We start from the raw sequence: 19,373 nt of genomic DNA, 5'->3' as shown, positions 1-19,373 counted from the left end.
CACTCTCATTTCTAGAGTATCTCGCCACGATTATATTCTATCTAAAATTTTAGATCTTATTCATCCGCTCGTCCGAACCGACAACCACCCAGGTATAATAGAAGAAGTCAACGAACTTCGCGCTCAAGTAATCAATCTGGAGAATATGGTGTAAAATTTACCAGCTTTAGCAACATCACCGGCACCAACAGTACCATCAATAACAGCACCAGTACCATCAACAATCTATACCTCAACATCTCATTCTGTACCTCAAGTATAATCATCGTTCTACGTATCGTTCTATATAAATTATCTTCGTTCTTCATGGTGATTATGTAATCTCTAATGTTTTAGAGATTATGTATTCTAGTTCTAACGGTAAATCAAATGAGATTAATATCATATTAACTCATTAAATCCATGATTACATCTGAAGAAAATATATATGTATGTATATTTTCATAAAGATTGTAATTAAAAGTTCTTTTGTACAAACTGTTAATGATGAGAATATTTTAACGGGTAGGTAATACCCGAGAAGTATTTATATTTCACATTAATGAGTTACACTGTACATTCTTCGAATCTAATTCAACAATCATTTACTATCCTACTTACATCCACAGATATACGAATCCGTTCACCACAGAATAACCATTTTCATTCAATTTCATATTCGGATTTTGACTTATCAGAATCCAACAAGTGGCATAATGAAGAAAACATTGGACAAAATAAAATTTGTTAGAAACAAACAAATTAACTATGAGAAATTTTTTTGTTAAGAATCTACACTAACTGTTCCTAGCTAACTGATTACATTTTATTTATCGCAATTTATTTATCACAATTTATATTCTCGCAAATTTATTTATCGTCATTTAATTTCTATTATTTAATTTACGCACTTTAAATATCGGGACACGTATACAAGGTTTTGACATATCATATCGACGCATCTATATATATTATTTGGAATAACCATAGATACTCTATATGCGGTAATGATCGAGTTAGCTATACAGGGTTGAGGTTGATTCTATAATAATATATATACTTTGAGTTGTGATCGAGTCTGAGACATGTGTACAATGGGTTACGATATGTATTAATTAATTCGAATATTATATATTAAACTATATATGAATTATTGAATTACTAACTGTGGACTACTAACTGTGGACTACCAACATTGGACGATTAAAATGAATTAAAATATTGATTATAACATATGAAACTAAACAATTCGTCAAGTTTGCCACTTGATTTCATCTTAAACCTCGTTGTATCTTGATGAATACAATCTGCGTTCAAACCTTTCATGATTCTTGAAAACACCTCAATCGAGAGGATGAACCAACCGCACTACATCTACGGAAGGAAGAGTTTATACATATAGTTATGCACCTGAAAACACTCGGAACCGGAGTAAACATTTAACACGTATCTATGCTAGCTCTTTTGGCGTTGTTATTACCGAAAATAACTTTGCAATACCTTTCCAACTTAGCCAATTTTGTCACAGCTCCAGCAAGTCAACTTCGAATTTTCAATCGTACTAGTCTTATTATAACCTTGATGTATACGATTGTCCTTTCGTCATTGTTACCGGGGAACCGTTTATATATCACCACATTAGCAGTAAACTTATCAACAACTTCGTTGATCCTTGACTTTCTGAAAAATCATTATATTTTCGAAACCCTATCCCCATCTTATAACGAGAATTGCCATACCAACTACCGAGAACTAACAATCAGTATTTTGAATCTCGCAGCGTTCCACATCAACAGTTATACGTATACATATAATATTTATCTCTTAGAATTATGATCTTCCATTCTGAAATTCTGAAAAGCACTCTAGCCTACGAATCAGTTCTTTGAGTTATGAAAAAGCTGAATGAAGCAGCAGAAACTATAGACAATCATAAACTATTTTAACAGCCAAATGATTCAGTATCTGCTGAGGTCATTAATGAATACCTTGCTCCTGACTCTACACTTTTACGGACAAATCTCCTTCATCATCCATCGATATTAGAAATTCTAAGATATCATCGTATCTTTCATTATAAATATCCTCGATATTTTTGAAGATATTTTCATAACTATTCTTATCTGAAATCATTTATCTCTTATCGATATTAGTGTTACATCAGAAAGGAAACTAAGTTTGTTTCTAAATTCTGAAAAATTCGAATTTATAATATGAATGTTTCGAAGAAGTGTTGGGAACTGAAGCATGAGTTAGTATAATATAATGACACTTGATCAACGTGATTATATTACAGTAAGTCATGATGAGTTTCTAATGGGACGTGATGATTCACAGATCATAACGTCATCATGTGCCATATTACATAACTCTTTCATTCTGCTTAACTTCTGAACATAGCAAGAAAATATATTCTTGATAGTTCTATTCTCAGTGATTCTGGTAATTTGACAAATCAAATCGTGCTATTACATTCTTTCTTGCTTAGAACATGAAATTCATTCGAAACTCCATACTTACGAATTCTGGACTGTTACTCGCCTTACTAGGGTTCGAGAAGAGAATAAAAAGGCAAAGAGCTCCAAAATATAAGAGAAAATATAAAGCCCAATAACAATACGGAGGTTACAAACCATGGATATTAATATGAATAGCAATATAAAGACACAGTATAATTAAGAATAGTATCACCCAAGGTAATAGTAGAAGTAAACAAATTTTTCTGGTGAAAGATTGAAAAGAAGGATGACAGAAATGATAATTAGGAAAATATCAAGGATTAGAACTGGATTAAGGATTTTCATAATCTTTTGGATGTATGAACTAAGAAAGAAAGTATAGGAATAGTGAGGATAATGGAACGGAAGAGTTTAATTTATAAGAGAAATATCAGACAGAATAATCGAGGCAGATCACCGTATTTAATTATAGAGATCTTGATTTCCTTATTCACCGAAGAATCATATCTTGTAGATTTCGAAGATTTTTTTTAAACTCCTTGAATTTCGAAATTCAACAGTGACTACGTCAAAAGATATGATGAATCTACACCTATTCACTTAACTCTTTTGTGATAGCTTCACTCGTACTCTTCACTTAATCAAATTGTTTTATTCATATTACTCGCTGATGATAAAACTCAAATTTTCAGCTTGTATGTGTCATGAAAATATACTTATTGTCATCCATGACTATTCCACTCAAATTTCGAGACAAAATTTCTTTAACGGGTAGGTACTGTGACGACCCGTAAAATTTTGACTAATTTTAAACCAAACTCTCGATACGATTTAATATTTTTGACGCGATAAGTAAAGTCTGTAATGTTAAAGTCTCCACAATTTTGAACTATGTTCATGTATTCAATTAACCTGTGACCATTTCCGACGATTCACGAACAATCAATTGTATATAGATGTGTGTTTATATATATATATATATATATATATATATATATATATATATATATATATAAATGGTAATTGAAAATATAATTTGAAATATTATATATTATTGCTATTAAAATTTAATTATGTACAATAAAATAAAAATATGATATTATGATAATTATTATTTAAAACATATCTATATATATAAATAAAGTATATTAAATATATATTTTGTGATTTCGAATCTATTTAGTAAACGACAGTAACACTCAATTACCATTCGATGGATGTTAAACAAGTTTAATTCAAACTTATATTATTTTAAAATAAATGGTGATCCGAAAATGGGTTATATAAATTATAGGCTTATTTAAAATATATTTAGAAACTACTTGTTGAATTTTTTAAAACTTTTTATATTTATTTAGGGTTGAGAGTGAATAATTAATGTAATTTTTATTTAATAGTTAGTGACTGAATTCTATACCATAATGACAAAAATAAATAAAGACATTTAATTTAAAATTTTGGGATATTTTTGAAGACTTTTATCCTCCACTAATTGTTAACGGAGCACGATATACTCTCAGTATATATAAAATAAAATATAAAAAAACCGTCGGCACAAGAGTTAAAGACCCGGCTGCTAACTGTCACTGTTTTTCTATTTCTATTCGATATTTAAAAACCTAGCAAGAAACACCAATAAACGATCACTGTTTCCATTCATCATGTTTCTAATTCAGTTTCACAACTAACACCACTGCAACTATTGAAGTAACATTGATAATATGAAAACTCACGATGATGAATTGAAGTAGAAGATGAACCGTAACAAACCACTGCTACGTCCTTCTGTTCCTGCTCGAATGTCACTGTTTTGCAGTAGAAAACCCACCATAAAACCCCTTCTTCGATCACCATAAATCACTATCACCATAACAAATCAAAAACCACTCATGTTATTCGAAAATCTTCACTCGTTGAACATTGCTGTTTCTCTCCTGTTTCTATTTGAAAACCGTCGTGTAACCATCCTCTTCCATGACCACCCTCTCGCCACCTTCTCCCCTCTCTCCCTCCTAAACCCTCGTGAACTTTGATTACCATCCACCATAGTCCACACGCGACACCCTACTGTTTTTCTATTCCTTCGACTGTTGCAAGCAACCACCATGAGAACACACACCATCACCACCTCACTCCATCACCGCTACTATTCCTGCTCACCACCATCGACACCCATCAATCCATAAACAATTATCATAGTTGTTTACTGCTACTGCTCTACCATTCGATCACCATCACCAAACCATCGAAATAAACCTGCAACTCACCCATTTAAATCGTTGCTACAGTTCTTTTTCCGTTTTCCAATCAGTAACGAAGATGATGGTGAATAAGTGGATCAGTTATGATGAAGGACTACCACACTGATTAGCTATTTTCTGATTCCTACTTCGTGATTTTTTTGTGTGGCCGACATCCAATAGGCAAACAACCCCACCCATTAATTTCCTGTCGAGCTATTAAACTGATGCTACATGTTTAAAACTTCTGATTGGGCTTCTATTTTTTAATTGGGCTGAATCCTCTTGTTTAAATGATTGGGCCGAAGTTTATTTATTTCAGTTGAGCCGTGACCCAATTATCTTTTATGTTGGGCCGAGATCTTTTGGGTCGAGAAGTTTGATATATGATGATGATATGTGGTGCCATCGATAATGAAGATAATATATATAACGATATTCATAATGTTGTTATGATTTTGTTATATGATTGTATGATGATGATTAAGGTGAAGTCGATGATGATATAGGATAGTGATGATACAACGTTGTTGATGAACGATAAGGATGTTCACGAAATCATGATGATAATTAATATGATAATAACAATATACGTAATAACGATGATGATGATGACTTGATTATGATGATAGTTATGGATGATATATGATGAGTTCGATATTAAAATGGAGACGATACGGGTGTTGATCATGATTATGTTAAAGGTTATGATGAACGATGTAGGATAATGATAAGATGATGATGATGGGATGATCATGACGATGTTATGATGATGACATCATGAATTATGGTATAATTTATCATTCTATTATTATTTATATTATTATTATTATTATTATTATTATTATTATTATTATTATTATTATTAGTATTATTAAAATTATTATTAATATTGTTATATTATATTATTATTACAAATGTTAATGATAATATTATGATATTAAGAAAAATGTAAGATTAGTATGTAAGAATTAGGAATTAAAAGTTTTAGAAGCTATAGTCATAAGTTTAAAAATTGATCACGATAATTATTATTATTATTATCATTAATATTAACATGATTAGTAAGATTATTATAAATATTATTAAAATTATCATTTTTGCTAATTAGTATCATTATTATTATTTTAACATTATTATTATTTTTAAAATTATCATTCTTATTAAACCTATCATTTTTGTTTATCATTATTAGTATTATCATTATTATAATTACTTTTATCATTAACATGATTTCTTTACATTATTTTATCAAATAAATAGTAAATACATAAAAACATACTTGATACATAATATAATTATATTAGTATTACATAAAATCTTAGAATAAATATATTAACAATAATTATATAAATATTAGATATAACAAATTATTGATTTTTACTATAATAATAATTACATATATATAAAACATATAAATATTAATTATTTTAAATATATATACAAATTAAATATATAAGGTATATAATTTAAGATATAATATATAAATTTGTTCGATTATAATTATATATATATATATATATATATATATATATATATATATATATATATATATATATATATATATATATATATATATATATATATATGAATGATATAGGTTCGTGAATCTGTGGCCAACCCTGCATTGTTCAGTTTAGTTGTATGAATATTTTTACTACAAAATTTTGGATTGTGAGTTTCATTTGCTCCCTTTTTAAATGTTTTTGCAATATATATTTTTGGGACTGAGAATACATGCACTGCTTTTATAAATATTTTACGAAATAGACACAAGTAATCGAAACTACATTCTATGGTTGGATTATCGAATCGAATATGCCCCTTTTTAGCTTGGTAACCTAAGAATTAGGGAACAGTACCCCTAATTGACGTGAATCCTAAAGATAGATCTATGGGCCTAACAAACCCCATCCGAGGTACGGATGCTTTAGTACTTCAACTTATTATTATATAGACGAGAGAATTCTATTTTGGGGATATTCTATATGCATCTTGTTAATGTCGGTTACCAGGTGTTCACCATATGAATGATTTTTATCTCTATGCAGTTTGTGAAATGCCTGATATGAGATGGATGTTTATATAAATGAAATCTTGTGGTCTATTAAAATTATGGAAATGATTGATTATGATAAACTAATGAACTCACCAACCTTTTGGTTGACACTTTAAAGCATGTTTATTCTCAGGTATAAAAGAAATCTTCCGCTATGCATTTGCTCATTTTAGAGATATTACTTGAAGTCATTCATGGCATATTTCAAAAGACGTTGCATTCGAGTCGTTGAGTTCATCAAGAATATTATTAAGTCAATTATAGTTGGATATATTATGAAATGGTATGCATGCTGTTAACTTTCGATGTAATGAAAGTTTGTCTTTTAAAAAATGAATGCAATGTTTGTAAAATGTATCATATAGAGGTCAAGTACCTCGCGATGTAACCAAAATGTAATGTATTCGTCCAGATGGATTAGGACGGGTCATTAAAAATTACGCTTATATAATAGAGTTTGATTTTGTTAGGCTTAATCGAAGAACCTTTGTTTGGATTTGTTTAATTAATGATTGCATGAGAACTTAGTAGTAATTGACTTTCAGCTAGTAACTTGAGTTGATCTACTTGGTGTTTAATAGCTTATATAATTTGTCAGTCTATTTGCATATTGATCCTCATCACAAGATTAATGTGTATCATGTAATTGAATTGAACATGAAGAATTAAGATGTTAGTTACGCACATCACATGTCTAGCATATGCTTTAAGTCCTATTTGTTGAATGATATGCGACACTTAGCTTAGCCTATTAAGGGATAATAATTGGTCTATGATTGTTATTATACTTTTTGTTAATATAAGTCATGAAACTTGTCTAATATGATTCCCTTATGAATTGGTTGTTCATGTAACTACTTTTACTTTTATCTGTTTATTTTGTATGCTAAATTTCCTGCTTTATTTTATTATTTTGTTTAACTTAAAAAGCATCTCTTTCCTAAGAGATAAATCTATCCCATAAAAGACATAAAAATATATATATTTAATTCTTTAATAAGAATTAAAATAAGAATAAAACAACTCTTATCTGCATCTACGCTCTCTTTCGACGATAACCTAAAATACTACCTCTGATCGGGTTTTGTTGCTCGTTAGGGTGTTAAAAGTGTATTAACAAAGGTTTTATAAATTTAAAAGTTTGAAAGGCAAATTAAGCACTGCACACTTTTGCACATCAACTTTTTGGCGCCGTTGCCGGGGAGCACGGTAAATACGGAAATTGGATATACTTTGGTTATTGATATTTCTTAAAAACGGGTGATGACTGTCTTCCTTTAGGGGAGGGTTGCTGGGGTTCTGATTTAAAGGCTCCTGCTCGAACCTAGACGCTGACAGGTCACTTAAGTATTGAAAGATTCAATAGGCCGTGTATGTTTGATTATTCGTTGTTATGCAATAAAAGTTGTTATTTAATATTTATATTATTAATTATGTCATTAATATTTATTAAATTTATTAATTTAAAATTTACTAATATACTAATATATTTCTTAAATATTACAAGAAAAATTAGAATAAATTCAAAATATAATTATATATATCCTTTAAGGTCTAAAACATTTTCTCCTAAAACAATTCTTTTTATGATTTTAGATCACATGAATACTCGATCCAAGAAACCAGTCTTACAAGATATGTTACCAAATCCCGATATATTATTTAAACCTTCTAAGGATTCGAATATCTTTAAAAAATTAAATTTCAATGAGGGAACTACTTTTAATGATGATTCATTATCTAGTCCCCCGTCTAGTCCTGATTCTAATTTGGGATCTCTTTTTTGTTCAGAAATTGAAATGACTATGAAAATTCAATGGAAGCATTAATGAAAGCGGGTCGGTAAGGATTAGGTCATGCTATTACTCAGCCTGTTATAAAAGAAAATTGTGATATTAAAGGTCCTATATTTCATTTGCTTAAGGATAACCAATTTAGGGGTACTGAAAAAGAAGATGCTAATGCTCACATTCAGAATTTTAAAGGTATTTGTAATCTGTTTAATATTAATAATGTAGAAAGTAATGTCATCTATCTTCGCCTCTTTCCATGGTCATTAAAAGATGAAGCTAAGGAATGGTTAAACTCGTTACCTGAAGGAGATATTACTAGTTGGGATACGATGGTTGAAAAATTTCTTACTCGATTCTTTCCCGCATCAAAAATTGTCACCCTTCAAATTGAAATTGCTAATTTTCGTCAGAAAACTAACGAGTCTCTTTATTCTGCTTGGGTACGATTTGGTCAAATGCTTGGAGGTTGTCCACAACATGGTTTGGATAAGTTTAAAAAGGTAACTACTTTCTATAAAGGTTGTGATATTGCTACAAGAAGAGATATTGATACATCTGTTGGAGGAAACATTATGAGTAAAACTACCGAAGAAGCTGAAACATTGATTAATAAGTTGGCTGCCCATTTCCATGAATGGCAACAAGACTTAGACATTTCTCGTTCGGTAAAATCTGTTAGTTATGATTCTGAAGATATGGTTAAGGCTATGAATGTGCAGTTAGGTAATCTGGGAAGGCAAATTGAAAAGCTTACTAAAGAAATGCATATGATTAAGGTAGGTTGTGAAAGATGCCAAGGTCCTCATGCTACTAAAGATTGTGTTGCCCGTCTTACTATGGAGCAAGTTGAGAATGTCTCTTATGTGAATCAATTTCAAGGAAACCTAAACTACCGTAATAATTATAATACACCTTATCCTAATAATAATAAAAATCCACCTGGTTTCTTTCCTGTTAGAGCACCCTTCATTCCAAATTCTTCTAATGCTCAAACAGACAAGAAGTCTAACCTTGAAGAAAGTATCCTAACTTTCATCAAAAATCAAAATGAAGCTAATGATAACATAAAGGCTCAACTTTCCCAAGTACAAAATAATCATCAAGCGTCCATTCAAAACTTAGATCGTAATGTTGTTAAGTTGTTCAAACTTGTTGAGGGTAAAGTTCCTGCTGAATCTGAAGTTTCTAAAGAAGTTCGTTTTAAAAAGGTGAATGTGATTCGAGAAGTAAATAGGGTTGATGTTTATGAACCTGGTTTGAGGTACTTATGGGAGTTTGAGATGGGAGAAGAAGAATATGATCAAGAAATAAAGAAGTTGACTACTAATGAGGAAGACAAATCAAAAGATGCTAAAGTTTGAGGTCTTGATCGTGATGAGGTAATTTTCATGCATGAGTTGTTTGATGAGAAAGAAGAAGTGGTTGATAAAAAGGTTGATGAAAGTGATGAAGTTACTAATGAAAAAACTAAAAAATTGGAGTGTGAAAATAAAAATGATTGGTTAGCTGATACTATGAAACAGTTGGAAGAAAGGAGAAAAGAAGGTTTCCACCCACTTTATTCATTCACAATTAATCCCGTAGATCCATATGCATCACCTGAAATTCCTATTGTTATGCGTTCTGATCCAGGGGAATTTCAGATCCCTTGCTTAATTCGTGGTCCAATTCCTGTTATTGGATTGGCTGATACTGGTTCTAGCATTAATGTTATGCCGTTCTCTGTTTACAATCGTTTAGGGTTACCATCGTTGGAACCTATTCAAGGGAGTGTTTGTTTTGCTGATAGTCATTTACATAAGCCTTTGGGGGTTGTTAAACAAGTTGAAGTTATCGTTGGTTATGCTTTCTATAGAATTGATTTCGTGGTTATGGACATGAAAGCAGATCCGATAACTCCTCTAATCCTAGGATCTCCGTTTCTAGCTACTGCTCGTACCACCATTAACTAAGCTGATAATTCGTTAACTATTCGTTATGGTGCCATAATTGAATCTATTTCGTTAGTTCCAAGATCTATAGTTCCTCGCTCAAATATAAAAATGGTTAAAATTAATAAAGAAGATGATGATCAGCTTACTGTTGATAAAATAATGACCGAATTCATAAAAGAGCAGTATAAGCTTCGTTCCGAAGTGAGAAAACAAATCCATGAATTGAATGTTAAATTTGAAATATCATTTCGAAATGGTCTTGAAACCACATTGAATTTCTTGCAACAAATTAAGATGTTGTGTGAAATAGAAAAGAATAAGTGTGGGGAAAATAAGCCTAAGGAGTGATCCCGTCAGAAGAATGAGTCGCGCAACCGACTCTATAATCAAAACTACCTATCCCTTTATGTTTATTAAGATTATGTTTTTTCTAAATGTTTTATTATTTGGTTACTTATTTAATTATGAATGTAAGAGCAATATAGCTCCTAAGTGTTAAAATTGTTTAAGTGATGAAAGTTATTAATGAAAAATTATGTTTGTGTTATACATCGCATTATTTAATATTTTGTCAAGTTATTTATATTAAATTCAAAGGAAGTCCGCAAAAGTGTTCCGCAATCATTCTATGATCCTACAATCAAGTAACATCACTCTTTCCCTTATTTTCAATTATGTCCTTTATTTATTATTATTATCTTTATTATAAATGCAATGAGGACATTTCATAATCTAAGTGTGGGGAGGGAAGTGATTACTCACTTAAAAAGATTAAAAGATACTATAATTTTTCCGAAAAAGTTGAAAAATGAGTACAATTTTAAATTTTTCAAAAGTATAAAATTCTTAGTCAAACTTATGTCTTTTTACTAACTTAATCTTAACATTAATAATAGAACTACTCTCAAATTCGAGATCAGATTACTTGTTTAAGATAAAAGAGAAAAGCCAAAAAAATTGTGAAACGAGTGCAAACTTATAATCACTACCATATGGTATAATAAGCATGGACCACTGAAGCAGCAAAAGAGTCCCAATGAGGGCCAGCTTAGAAAAAATTGCCAAGTGTAAAGCAAATGCTAAGCATAAAAGCAAAAGAAATGAAAGGAAAAAGAGCCCAATGAAATAACAGAAAAGAGTTCCAATGAGAACCATACACTTATAAAATCTCTGGTTAGAAAATAAAAGAGTCCAATGATGACCAACTTGTATAAATTTGACTTAATAAACATTAGGACTACTTGTAATCCTTGGTCTGGTTCAGACTACTTCTTGCGAATAATAAATACTAACATCTTATTAAGACATATTTTTTTGACTTTGCAATTTTACTTTAATACCCATGATATAATTTATAAGGTTTACTTGAGGACAAGTAAAAGTTTAAGTGTGGAGAATTTGATAACTCCAAAATTATACAGTTTTTTAATAACATTTTGAGGAGTTATGTTAGTATTTTAAAGGCATTTTAATATGAAAACACGCTGAAATGGGTAAAATGGAAAAAAGGTATTTCTAAAGATTTTATCAAAGTTATGTTTGAAACAGGATCAAAAACACAGAAAATTGCAGAAAGGCTAAGGAAGCCGCCGGCAAGGAGCCAAGGAAGCCGCTGGCTTGGAGATGAATATGTCAGAATGTTCCAGAATCTCTGTAAAATTGAAAGAGCTAGTTGATTAAGTAAAAAGCAAAGGAAGCCGACGGCTTCATCCTGAAGCCACTGACCTATTGGACACGGTTTCTCGACTTGTCAACCAAGTTTAAGTAAAAATGGAAACAAAATCAGAAAGATTTGGTGGATCACTGAAGCCGCTGGCCTTCCACGAAGCCGCCGACTTAATTATGATGGTTAAAATATTTGTGCTTGTGGATAAAGTTAAACTTGCAGAAGGAGTCACCGACCTAACGCAAGCCGCAGGCTTCCCACTGAAGCCGCCAGCTTGGCCACCGTCTCTGAACATTATAAATAAAGGCCTCTGGTCTCAGTTTTCATATGCAGTTTCAGAAATTCAATAATTCTATTTAGTTCATTTTTCTTTTTAGGGTTTTCTCTAAACCCTTAGATTAGATTTATTCATTGTAAACAAGAATCATTCAAGTTTTTAATTCAAGTTTCTTGCATCTACCTTTTTAAGGTATGATTCTATCCTTAGTTTATTGTTTAATTTATTTTATTTATTTTTATTGTTTCTGTGCGTCTTCTGCTATGAACTAAACGTTCATAGTGGTTACGTGGACGAAAACTAAACTTTATCTGGGAATCAGATGAAGCCGCCGGCCTCACAACCCCAAGCCGCCGGCTTGGTTGGGAGGAAGCCGCCGGCTTCATGTGTTTTATCCGTACAATTTTTGGTTCTTTTCCAGATCTGTATGGTCAAGTTTCTGTAATAGTACTTGAACTGTTTCGAATCTGTTTTGCTTAAATACACTTGTTTGCCATGCTTAATGATTAAATAACACGATTCTAGGGTTGAATAGTACTTAATCCGATAATCTATTATTCGATTCATGCTACTTGTTTAGATCTAGTCCATCAAACTTGTTAAATTGAATTGCATGCAACTAGGTTAAACAGCATAATAGTGATAAACTTGTTTAATTAGAATTACGCTTATATAATAGAGTTTGATTTTGTTAGGCTTAATCGAAGAACCTTTGTTTGGATTTATTTAATTAATGATTGCATGAGAACTTAGTAGTAATTGACTTTCAGCTAGTAACTTGAGTTGATCTACTTGGTGTTTAATAGCTTATATAATTTGTCAGTCTATTTGCATATTGATCATCATCACAAAATTAATGTGTATCATGTAATTGAATTGAACATGAAGAATTAAGATATTAGTTATGCACATCACATGTCTAGCATATGCTTTAAGTCCTACTTGTTGAATGATATGCGACAATTAGCTTAGCCTATTAAAGGATAATAATTGGTCTATGATTGTTATTCCGCTTTGTGTTAATATAAGTCATGAAACTTGCCTAATATGATTCCCTTATGAATTTGTTGTTCATGTAACTACTTTTACTTTTATCTGTTTAATTTGTATTCTGAATTTCCTACTTTATTTTATTATTTTGTTTAACTTAAAAAGCATCTCTTTCCTAAGAGATAAATTTATCCCATAAAAGACATAAAAATATATATATTTAATTCTTTAATCAGAATTAAAATAAGAATAAAACAACTCTTATCTGCATCTACGCTCTCTTGGGACGATAACCTAAAATACTACCTCTGACCGGGTTTTGTTGCTCGTTAGGGTGTTAAAAGTGTATTAACAAAGGTTTTATAAATTTAAAAGTTTGAAAGGCAAATTAAGCACTGCACACTTTTGCACATCAACGTTTTGCCGCCGCTGCCGGGGAGCGCGGTAAATACGGAAATTGGATATACTTTGGTTATTGATATTTCTTGAAAACGGGTGATGACTGTCTTCCTTTAGAGGAGGGTTGCCGGGGTTCCGATTTAAAGGCTCCTGCTCGAACCTAGACGCTGACGAGTCACTTAAGTATTGAAAGATTCAATAGGCAGTGTATGTTTGATTATTCGTTGTTATGCAATAAAAGTTGTTATTTAATATTTATATTATTAAATATGTCATTAATATTTATTTAATTTATAAATTTAAAATTTACTAATATACTAATATATTTCTTAAATATTACAAGAAAAATTAGATTAAATTCAAAATATAATTATATATATCCTTTAAGGTCTAAAATATTTTCTCCTAAAACAATTCTTTTTATGATTTTAGATCACATGAATACTCGATCCAAGAAACCAGTCTTACAAGATATGTTACCAAATCCCTATATATTATTTAAACCTTCTAAGGATTCGAATATCGTTAAGAAATTTCATCACAGTCCTCATTTGATTGTGGTTCCTGAAATACCGGAATGAAATCTGTTTCTTCATTCGGTCTTCTCCTTAATAGAGGTATGGGAATGCCTTGACCTAGCGGTTCTATTTGGATAGTTTTGCCGAGAAAGTTACTTTCAGAGAGGGGAGATTTATATTTACCAGGATCTATAGCTGAACAGATGTCGAGATTTCCTTCAGGAGGTGTAAAGAACAGATCCTTAGAAATTTGATCTTGACTGCGTATAGCCATGGTATCCTCCAGATATTGTTGACGAGTTCTTGAAAAGAATCAGCGAGATTGAGATCTTCTTCGCATGGGTGGCTCATGAGTCGACATTAAACGTGACTTCTTCATTACCAATTCTTAATTTCAGTGATTTCTCGTGTACATCAATTATGGCTTTGTCAGTATTCAAGAATGGTCTGCCAAGTATGAGTGGGACCTTCGTGTCTTCCTCAATATCCATAATGATGAAGTCAACGTGGAATGCAAACTTATGCACTCTAACTAGGACATCCTCAACTATTCCTCGAGGAATCTTAAATTATCAGTCCGCGAGATGGATAGTCATTCTGATAGGTATTAAGTCATTTAATCCTAGCTTTATGAATAATGAATAGGGCATTAGGTTTACACTGGCTCCTAAGTCTGCTAATGCATTGCTGATCTGGACATCTTGCAGGTAGCAAGGTACTGTAAATCTTCATGTATCTCCTAACTTAGGGGGAATACCATGTTGTAACACTAATGAACATTCCTCACTTAAGGGTAAGCTAACTATCTCTCTTTGTTTGAAAGCAATTCTTTAAAAAATTTAGCGCAGTTCGGCATTTCTACTACAGCATCTACTAGTCGTATATTCAAATGCAGATTCTTAATAATATCACAATACTTAGCGGATTGTGCTTCTTGTTTTTGCTTCCTAAGCCTACCTGGCAAAGGTATGTGGGCTTGTGGGATAACTTCCGAAGCTTTAGAAGAGATAGGTTCCGGTGGATTGACAACTGGGTCAATTGGCACAGGTTCCGTATCGAAAAAATCTTGTATGGGTATGTTAAAAGTTGTTTTCTTCCCACCTCTAGTGACTACTAGGGCATCAAACTCACTACACTATGTTTCAACTTTAGTGGTTAATCGTTTAAGCGTAAGCTGAAAATTGGTTATTAACTCTTCAAAAGTCTTTATTAAAGTATCAAACTTATATTGGCATTCTATGACTTGAAGGTTTATCATGTACTGCTTTTTCATAAAATCAACTAAAGTTTCCTTAGAGTGGAGAGTGGGTTGGTGTAACGAGAAAATTATATTAGAGTCCGAGCTATTTTGCTGTTTATATGCCCATCTAGGGTAAGGATACCTTAGATTGGTTCTGGTAACATCGAGACTTCCAGGAATTGATAAACTTTGAAGAGTGAGGGTGGGATCTTGTAATCTGGTTTCCAGCATTTTTACCAATTGAGTGAAGACGTCATCCTTCTCAGCAGCTTCATTGCTCCAATCTTCCTGTTGTGCAGCTATTGTTTCTAAGAGATTCCATGCTTCATCTGCTGTTCGTGACATGAAATTGCCTTGTGAGGCCATGTCTAGAAGAGACTTATCATCCTTGGTCAAATCATTGTAAAGCGTACAGATTATGTCTGCCGGACTTAACGAATGATTCAGACATCTTTAAAGCATCACCTTTACTTTATTCCATGCTAGACACAATGACTCATTTACTTTTTTAGAAAAGTTTGTGATGTCATTTCTTAAACAGGTTTGTAGGGAATGTGGATAAAATTTGTTTAAAAACTTTGTAGCTAATTCCTCCCATGAATGTATTGAATTCGGTTTAAGCTCATCAAACCATGTTAAAGCGCGTGTAGACAAAGAATATTGAAAAAGATGAAGTTTCAAAATGTTTTTCTCATTTTCTTCCATCTTAAAAGAGTCAACCAGACTGATAAATTTATTCAGGTGAAAGTTTGGATCGTCAGTCGGAAATCCTTTAAATTTACAGATCATACAGACCAGTTTGATCATATGTGAACTGATTTCAAGAATTCTTTCGGTTCCTAAGGTGATTGGTCCTCCTATTTCTTCTAAGCATGACTTTTGCATAGAAGCGAGGGTGTTTTGTTCTTCCATTTTTTTAGGTTTTCTGTTTAAAAAGACTTAAAAGTAACTTTTAGAAAATATTAATTGACTAAGAGGATCGATAATTTAATTAAAACAATTATTCTTGAAATTCGGTCGCTAACCTTATCGGATATTTGAATTGATAGGACTTCTCAAAGATTACTTCATACCTAAGTGGCCAGATCGACTATGGAGAGGCAGGATCCTTTTGGTTCCAATATAATTGGAGACTGTTCGGAAAATCCAACAACCAAGTCGTTGTATAATTGTCTTTCTTAGACACCACTAAACAATACTTTTGTCTGTTTAAAACTTTTCTCAATCGAAATATTCGAAATGAGAAAATATTCGAATCCCCGGCAGCGGCGCCAAAAACTTGTCTCTCTCTTGATATGACCAAAATGGACGGTTTTATTTATGCGGTGTCGTTAGGCCGCAAGGCGTCGGGATCAGCCGATCACGAGAGGGAGCAGTGGTTTATTATTTATATTTTGCGAAACCTAAATTTACTTTTAACTTTCTAAGGAAGAAGGCGTAAGTTAACCTAGGGTCGTACTTTTGAATGGTTTAATGAATTGAAGATCAAGTGGATAATTGTCTTTGATTAAATTACCTAGATAAAGGATAGTAGTTGATTTTAAGCTAATAGTCCTAATTACGGAAAAGTTAAGATTATGAAGGGATATCCGGAGTATGCAGATCAGAGAAATGTTGACCAAGATATCAGTTTGGGCTAGGGAAAGGTAATTATGTTTAGTTTAAAGCTAAGATTAGAATGGTGTAGATCTGGTTAGATGAGCCAATTACACAGACCTACTTATCTCTAGACTCTCGGAGTTCTCGTTGAGTAGCGAAAAGTATGTCACTTGGTTGTATAATTGAAAGGTAACTATACCTCGGAGGTTATCCACAGTAAAGCATAGGTTTATTAGTGAGTTGAGTTCTAATCCTAACCCTCGTTATCAATTTAGTTAACTGAATAACAATATACCATGTTGATTGAACACTGATCACAAACGGAAGGAGTCCGCAGGTTAAGTTGACAAAACCTTAAATGAAAACTAACAACCATTTCATCATACTAATGAGATCGTACCAATCCAAACATTATACAACATTACAGTTGATAGACTGAAGGTAAAGCAGATAGAAACCTAATAGATACCTAAACAGTTGATATGTCTTAATCTTAGGGCAACAATCAAACAAGAACATGCAATAGGTTTGGGTCATAAAGTTGAGGCACTAACTAGATCTTACCAGCTCCTAAGAGGTCTCTTCGGAACAGTCAATAGGCATACTAGGTCATTCATGTCTCAATTCCTAAGTTCCGTGTCCTAAAAGCGCATTGGATGCCTCTCGGGAACTCCGGCCATATCGAGTTCATAGAATCTTCAGATACAGTATAACCAGGGGCCTTAATCCTATGAAGTAGCTAAGTTCATATAGGTGGACAAGTCTTGATCACAACCTAGATTGGTCAATCCTTAAGATGCTAGCATACAAATCTATCGGACTTACAAGTTTAGCATGACAACGGTAACCGTACTAATTTAACATAACTACGCTAACCCAAACTTCTATCATGGCAACATACAGATTAATCAAGCTAACATAGTAAGTCATAACACATAATTAAACATAAATAATAACAAAACATGTTTAAATAAAAAGACAAGTGTTTCGGATAAAAACCTGAAAAGGCTGAAGAAATATGTCCGAGATCGCAAGGACTCGTCGGGATATCCTCCGGAAAATAAAAGCTAAGCTAGCTACTACTAAAAACTAACTAAAAAGCTTGAAAATCTAAATTGAAGTACAAATTGAGTGTGTGTAAAAATGAATGCAAAAAAGCCCTTTAAATAGAGTTGGAAATTGCCTGCATACGGCTGGCAGGCCGTATGGAAGACTGATTTTCACACTGGCATGCCGTATGGCCTGCCCTGGTCAGCTTGTTTCCTAGATCGTAACTTGATTTCCTTGGTCGTAATTTGTCTTTCACCGTTTTCGCTCTAAATTCTTCGTTTTAGCTCCATTGTACTCGATTCTTTTTGCATTGCCCTTGTAATTACTTAATCTATAAAATTAACCGAAAAGAAAATTATTTTGGCGATAAATTTTAGAACTTTATGGATTTAGGGCTCAATATCGGGGGTAAAAATGTGACTTTTTGGCCGATATCTGACCCACATCTAATTCGGGAGCTGTTGATTAAACTGAGGTGACATCTGATACTGTTGAGGAAACTGGTACTAAGGTGGAAACCATTACTATTGTTGTAAAAAGCACTTCCAGTTTTCTGATAAATATTTGAATGCACTGGATACCCACTAAACATCGGATCCGGTACACTACCACTTGGATTCATTGTTACCTGACGTTGTTCTAATTCCCTTATTCGATCATGTGCTTCCTTTAGTTGACTTTCCAAATCTGGAATTTTTTCCTGCGGATTATCTTCTGACACATACCCGTCTTCATCTGGGGCTCTAAATGTTCTAGGGGCTGACGGACCAGTTGCGTTTCTTATATTATCTGCCATATCTGCACTACCACAAAAACTCACACAAACGCTTCGTGGAAAACATGTTAGACTATCAACTAATGCATGTAATCCCTACATTCACTTAACTTGTCCCCTCGGATATGTTTGACACAACACAAGGTTTGGGAACATGACATTCAACACAACGTACATGCGGCCAAACCTATGCTCTGATACCAACTTGTAAAACCAGCCATTTTTTTTTAAATCACAGCGATAGACTCAATTACCAAATTAACCTTTTTTATAAAACATACACACATACATTTATAATAGAAATCGTACAAGTTATATTACTACAAATCCAGTGTTACATAACGATTGTTTAAACAACTTAAAGACACGACATCAGAGTAGCTTGTCAAACATGT

The sequence above is a fragment of the Rutidosis leptorrhynchoides genome, chromosome 9, assembly GCF_046630445.1.
Source record: "Rutidosis leptorrhynchoides isolate AG116_Rl617_1_P2 chromosome 9, CSIRO_AGI_Rlap_v1, whole genome shotgun sequence".
Taxonomy (NCBI): domain Eukaryota; kingdom Viridiplantae; phylum Streptophyta; class Magnoliopsida; order Asterales; family Asteraceae; genus Rutidosis; species Rutidosis leptorrhynchoides.
The sequence above is the reverse complement of the archived record's forward strand: the minus strand, read 5'-3'. Positions refer to the sequence as shown.